Genomic DNA, 7,241 nt, shown 5'->3' with positions numbered 1-7,241 from the left:
AGGCCAGAGAGGAAGGACCAACTTACATCAAGGCAGGAGTTAAGATGGATGGGAGGACATGAATGACTGGAGAGCAGGAAGAGGAATGTTAAGGAGCTAAGACCTGTCACAGTTGATAACGAACGGGATGAAGGAGAAAAGGAAGAAGAGAAGCCTGCGCAGCCGCACAGGTGTCCTGTGTGGGCACCTGGTGGACGGCACTGTCCTTCCTGCAGCAGAACGCAGGGGAGGAGGTAGGGGGTTGAGGGTGGAAGGGAGATGAGTCTAATTTTGGACATGTTGGAGTTGAAATGCCTGAAGAACACCCCAATGGAGATGTCCCGGAGCCTGTGGAGATGGGGTCTGAGTGTGGGAAAGAGCCGCTGGCATAGCTGGTGTCCCCCGAGGGGGCCAGGTAGCATAAGACTCCCAAAGGCAAGCCTGGGGGTTGCAGCATTTAGGAGCCATTCAGAATACTTCCCAGGGACTGGATTTCATGAGAAAACATCAGGGAAGGGCTCTCATTTGTTACTGCCCATCAGTGCGGTTCTTTCTGCCCCACCCCCTCTCCCCACCGTGCCTCACCCAGTCTGTAAGTCAGTCCTTACGTTCCAGTGTCCAGAGCATTTCCTGAGCAGAGCCTGGTCTGGCCTGCTGAGTGCGCTTTGTGGCGCTGCAGCACTTACTATATTATAGCAACTTAATCAGGTCAGTAAATACTTGCCCTGCTAGACCTGAGCTTCCATGCAGGCAGGAGCCGTGTCTGTCTCTCTGGGGTATCCTTGTAGGAGGTGGAGACACTCCCCGCCCTTTTCCAGGGATGTCTATTTACGTGGTTAGTTTCTGAGGCTCAGATGGGGACTGGGTTTCATGTATTAAAACTCACTCACGTTCCTGTGGCCCTTCTCTCCCTTCCTTCACCTATGCCCCTGAATCCATGGACAGCCAGGCTATCCTGGGAGCTGGTGTCTTCTCCTCTCCTGTTTTTCTGCACAAGTACAGGGCCCCTGGGAGGGCTCTGCATTTGGGCCAGGGCCCCTGATAAGGCCCTGGTCTGGACTGTCAGGCTGAGGAGGTGCTCCATCGGCTCAGAGAGACACCGACTTTGGGATGTCTCATATACTCACTCAGCTAATATTAATAATAAAGAGGAACCTTGGTTTCTCACTTATTTTTATCCTCAGTGCCTTGGGAACTTTATGGAAAGGGAGGCTGATGGGAGGGCAAGACTAAGCCACCTACTGGACCCCTCACCTCATTTAATCAGGGAAAGAAGGAAGGCAGATCTAGAAAGACCAGAGCAGGCTTCTGGCCTCCAATCACAGCCGTTTATGATGCTCTGTCCCTGGGAAGACAGGAGACAGAGATGGCCAAGTCTTGTCCTACCGTCACTCCCCTTCCTATAAAGTTCCCAAGGTGGGGAGGATAAAAATAAGTGAGAAACCAACATGCCTCTTTATCATTAATATCAGCTGAGTCAGAGCATTGGTCTCGGAGCTCTGAATGCAATGCAAATCCTGGGCAGTGCTCTTGTGCGCAGTCCACACACCGTGCCAGACGACGGTGACGTTACAAGAGTCCCAGGCTTCATCCTGACGCATTTTTGAAAGGCCCCTGTCGGTCTGCCAGCAAGTAGTGGTGTAAATATCAAGAATGGGGTGTAAATATCAAGAACGGAGCAGGAGTCCAAAGGTCCGAAGGGCCGATTAGGTAGGTAGCATTTCCTTGGCCAGTGAGTAGCCTCCAGCTCTGATAAAAGTCTCTCAAACTGCCTGTGTTCTGTGTTCAAAGTAACGCTACAAGCTGAGCATCCTGTTTTCTCCTTGATCTACAACTTTTGTTCATTTAGCAGAGCGTCCAGCACTAGCAATAATAATTAGCATTGACTAATAGTAGTAAATGACCCTACCATTTATTGATGACTTATTGTGGGCTAGGTATTCCATTCAGGCTTTTACATGTTTCTCCTAGGAGGTCGGTGTTGTTATTTTAGGAATATGGAAGTGGAGATTCAGAGAGAGGAAGCGACTTGCTCAGGTCACAGTGCTGAGGAGAGGTGGAGTCCGGTTCATAAGCCAAGTCTGGTGAACTCTGAAGCCCCGTTCTTTCGCCGCTGTACTGCTCTCCCTCCGGCTGGGAGCAATAGGTGCCGTGGGCACTCCGAGAGTAGCAGCAGGGACCCAGACAGGCCTGACGACACACATTCCCAGAAGGAGGAAGCTAGTGGGTCTGACCGCAGAGCAGTAGCTTTGGCAAACAGGGAGAAGCAAATGCCTCACCTGTCCAGTGACTGCAGAACTCGGGCAGGTCAGGGGCCATTTTCAGCTGGGCTGGAATTGGATGAAACTGGCCAGAGCCAGTATCAGGGCAGATACTGGGGAACGGGGACAAGCGGGGAGAAGGGGCTGGGGATTCCAGTGACCCCTCCCCACCTGGGGCAGGTACAGAAGACTTGCACTACCCAGAGACTCAAGGCAGGATCTGGCGAGGGCTTGAGCTCTGCAGAGGAAAGGAGAGCCCCTGGCGGGGGCCAGGGGGTGGAGAACCACTGACCCTGGTGGTCCCGAGTGGGCCTCTCTAGGGATCCTTTCATATCAGGTGGAGGTGAAGGGAAGAGGAGGGGAAATGCAAGACGCAAAGGCATTATCTTGTAAAGCAAATGTAACTGATCGACTTCTCTCCCTGAAACCTTAAAACCTATGGGGACTTCCTATCTTCCTTGGGGAGAACTCCAACCTCCTTCACATGGCTGCTGAAGTCCTCTGCAATGTAGCACTGCTGACCCACCAGTGACTCCTGGGCTGTCACCACCCCCAACACCTACTTTATGACCTGGTGTTTCTCCTGACCTCCCTCTGACATTAGGCTCAACTTTTTATTTATTTATTGAACTTTTATTTTGTGTTGGGGGTACAGCCCATTAACAATGTTGTGATAATTTCGGGTGAACAGCAAAGGGTCTCAGCCATGTACGTACATGGATCCATTCTCCCCTAAATCCCCCTTCTGGGAGCTTCTAAGACACATCAGTGCCAGGCCCTGCCCCCCTCTGAGATCCCTAGACATGGGCAGCCTTCATTTTTAAAAACTGCCCAGGTGATTCTGGTGTGTGGAAGCTGAGAACGCCTACTGCTCAGCATTCTTGTCTGTCACCCTCTACCGGCCAGCTTCTCTTATTCACCAGGCCTTAGCCCTGTCTCAGCTCCATGCCTGCCTCCTTAGGAAAACTTCCCTCACTCCCATCATGGTGTTCTTGACAAGGTGGGCTCGGTGCATGTCTGTGCCTAGGCCCCCTATTGTCCTGGGCTTGTCCTGTGTTTCCTGGACACCTGCCTTCCCCCTCTGACCGTGACCTCCCTGCAGTCAGGGGACCTGATCACAGTTGTTCCCTCACACCTGGCATGCAGTAGCTATTCAATAAATGGCTGAAATGATAAATATCAAGTCAAAATCTGCCTCCCTAAAAGTCACCCTTAGGGAATTCCCTGACAGTCCAGTGGTTAGGACTCTGCACTTCCACTGCAGGGGGCGTGGGTTTACATCTCTGGGTCTGAGAACTAAGATCCTGCAAGCTGTAAGGTGCAGCCAAAAAAAAAAGTCATCCTTAGTCCCTGATATTTCTTCCTTCCTAATTAAACATGAAAGCCCCAGTCTTTTCCATTTTTTAACTTTCCCCAAACGGCTATGGGTATTGGTCTTTAATTAGCACTTTTGGATCCCTCTGGGTCCTCGCTGTCCTCCTGAGCGGGGAGCTGGCTTTCTGTTCCTGCAAACATTAGTGTTTCCCCAAATAGCTCCTAGAAAAAGGAAGTGCAGTGTCTCCACAAGAAAAGACAGTTTGCAAACAGGAGCTCTGCGCAGGCAGGCTCAGCGGCAACTGAGGCATCCCTCTGTCTGGGAGATGTTTAAAGCACCTCCACTTAAGATCACAGAGAGATTTAGTCAATACTCCTCTATTTCCTCCTCCACCCTTCCTCAAGGGAAGCCAGAACTGAGCTCCTGTCAGAGAAGATACAGGCCGTAGAACAGCTTCAAGAAAGCGGAGGGGATGATCCAGGTTGGATCGGAAGAAGATGAAGGCCAGAAGCTGCCAACAGGGCGTTAATTGGCTTTGGAACAGCTGAGAACTTCACCCTGGTCCAAACACCCCGAGGCAATTTCCAATTTCCGAAAGCAACTGTGGAGGAAGAGGCCTGTACCTTTCTTGCCTCCTTGAATGGGCAGCTCGGAAGTGGGGGAAGGAGCCAGGAATCCACGGGGCATCCTTTTCCTCCACCAACTGCCCAGGGCCTGGACGGAAGCCAGGCTGCCCGCCTCCTGGGGCTTGGGAATGAGCCCAAGAATAAAGGAAGCTGCGGGCCCGGCTCCCATCCCGGAGGGGAGGTGCTGACGGCAGCCAGTGCCCGGCCCTGCGGGGATCAGAGGAGAGGAATGGCTGTTGCCAGAGCGTTGCGTGCGGACAACTAAGCTTTGTTAGATTTCTGGCTCCATTGACTTTTCTTCTCTGAGATCAGTTTCCTCATCCGAACATGAGGGTGTTGTTGGGCCAGGAGTCAAAGGTTATTTCTAGGCTTGCCTTCTGGGGCTGGTGAGAAAACGGAGAAAGCAGAGAAAGAGAAAAGTGTGGGAGTGATTGTGACTCAATGCATGTCTGCAGATGACCACAGTTCTTGACAGGAAGCCCTGCTCATAAAGGAAGAGTGGAGAGTCTCCCCTACCTCTCAGATGAGACATCAGATGAGGAAACTGAAGCCGGTGGAGCTTTATTTACGTTTTAAAAATGTTTATCTGCACGGGGTCTTAGTTGCGGCACTCGGGATCTGCATGTGAACGCTTGTTGCAGCATGTGGGATCTAATTCCCTGATCAGGGATTGAACCCTGGCCCCTGCATTGGGGCTTGGGGTCTTAGCCATTGGACTACCAGGGAAGTCCCCCAAGAAGTTTTAAAAGACTCACACATGATCACATGGTAGCCAGCAGAGGACCTTTGTCTACTACAGGGATGGCAGGTTGGTGGAACTTCCTATGCCAACTCTCAGAGATTGACGAGGGCAAGGGCCGTCTGCAGCATGGCATTGAGGAAACAGCCCATAGTTGATGAGCAACGTCTGCCATAGGCTTGGGAGGAGGAAGCGGCAATAGGAATCCCATATATTTGCCCTTCTTACTGGCTGATTCAGTAAATTGCTACTTCATGCAGGTCAGTGGTCCTTATACTGCAGATTCAGTGGAAAATAAGACAAGCCCTTGCTCTCAGGAAGCTAACATTTTAGAAAGGGAGACAGACAATGCATACATAGACAAATGACTATATAATATAATCTCAACTAGTGCTAAGTATAAGGAAAATAAAATAGTGCAATGGGAGAGACAGTGATGGTGTGGGGGAGGAGGGAGGAGATCAAAGTGGTCAGAAAGGTGATATTTAAGTGGAGACCTAAATTCTGAGAGGCAGCTCTATAGGAGCTGGAAAAAGAAGAGATCCAGACAGAGGGAATAGCCAGTGCAAAGATCCTGAGGTGGTGCCTACAAGTGACAGAGAGAGATCAGATCTGAGGCTGCCTAGGTGGTACTGGAGGTCAGCGAAGGAGGTGGGAGTGTTGTTGTCAGCTGTCAGCTCCATGAGCCCATCTGAATGCTGACAGGCCTCCCAAACCTAGCCAGTCCAAAATGACATCCTCAGTCCCTATTCCCCCTTCCTGCCCCAACCACATTGCCCCTCCTCAAGTTTTTACTTCTCTTCCTATAAATGACCACCCATCCCATTGCTCAGACTACCATGCTGTACAAAGCCAGCCCTGTCACCATCACTTCTTGCCCTCCTCCCTGGACTCTGCCTCCACGCTAGTTCTTAACTGAAACCCCAAAAGCACTCATCCCCCATCACTTATTTTCCCAAAGCCCTCTTCTCCTAGTTTTGTCTTTCTCACCACCATCCCCAAACCACAAACCCAGGAACACATATTTATCATTTTTTTAAAAGAGAATTTGGAGTTGGTTCCAGCCCCAATTCAATTCACATACATTCTATTTTAATTATCCCCAAACTGACCATGTGTCCAGATTGGTTCTGGGGCATGAGTGTTAATTATTATATGGCACCTGCAGTTATTAGATATTTGCAGTGCTCCCGGCCCTGTGGTCAGAGCACCATCATAGCCCTGTGAGGGCGGTATGATCATTGTCCCACCTTCATTCCCATGGATACTTGGACTCAGAAAGGTTCAGCTTCTTATCATAAGTCCCCCAGCTGGTAAATGACTGAGCTAGGATTTAGACTTAGCTCCCTCTGATGCCAAATTCCAGGGTTTTGCTTCTACATTAATCTCCCTCCTGGAAACAAACCGGCAAAGAATGATGGGCCCAGAGAGAGGCCCATCTTGACCTCAGTCTGGACGTTCTCCCTTCACTCCAAATTAAAAGCTGGAGGAGCCTGCTCCTGGGTTCTTTGGTACTTCATCAGCCTGAAAAGATAAGAGGGCGAAGACTGTCTGCTCACTTAGCCCTGCAGAGATGAAAGCCCTCCTTATCTGGCCTGGCTCTCTATTCCTGTCCCTCCACCTGCCCTCTGCTCACGTCTGTTCTGTTGCCAGGTGGTCACTTCCTGCCCAAGGTTGCTGTAGCCAGTACTCAGGTGCCCTCCAGCCTGTCGGCCTCTTGATCAGGAGCCATTCCCGTGGGAACCATAGTGCCAACATCCGGTGAGGACGGGCCCTCCGTTACCTGCTGGCCCTGCAGCCTCTGCTATCGGGCCCGAGAACAAAGGAGCCTGGTGCCTGCCGCTAGGCAGGCTGTGTTTGTCCAGGGCGAGGCCTACCCTGGCACAGATGTTGAGCAAACAGGACTGCCGGCCTCACAGATCCGCCTTACGAGCAGGACTTCAGCTGGGAGGTGTTGCTGCCAGGCCACCTGCCGAAATGTTACCCTGTCCTACTGCAACCAGCACCCCAGGGCAGAGGGGGCTCTAGGGCCAGCCCTCCTGTCTCTGGGCCTCAGGCTTCCAGCTCTGCAATGGGAGAGTTGCATAAGGTGATCTCCAAGATCCTTTCTGTGACCTAGAACCTTGAACGGTGTTTCTGGGAGTCTCTGGGGCTTGAGAACAGATTGAAGCGGTGAAATCTGGGAATCTCATGGCATCCTCCCCCACCCTCACCCACACTCCAGCCCCATGTACCCTCACATGCCTCTGGCCAGTAGGACTAACCTCTCTAGAGCAATGTCCCTGAGCACTGGATCCATGGATCAGTTTACACTAACGGAA

The sequence above is a fragment of the Ovis aries genome, chromosome 1 (assembly GCF_016772045.2).
Source record: "Ovis aries strain OAR_USU_Benz2616 breed Rambouillet chromosome 1, ARS-UI_Ramb_v3.0, whole genome shotgun sequence".
NCBI lineage: Eukaryota > Metazoa > Chordata > Mammalia > Artiodactyla > Bovidae > Ovis > Ovis aries.
Note: the sequence above shows the minus strand (reverse complement) of the source record.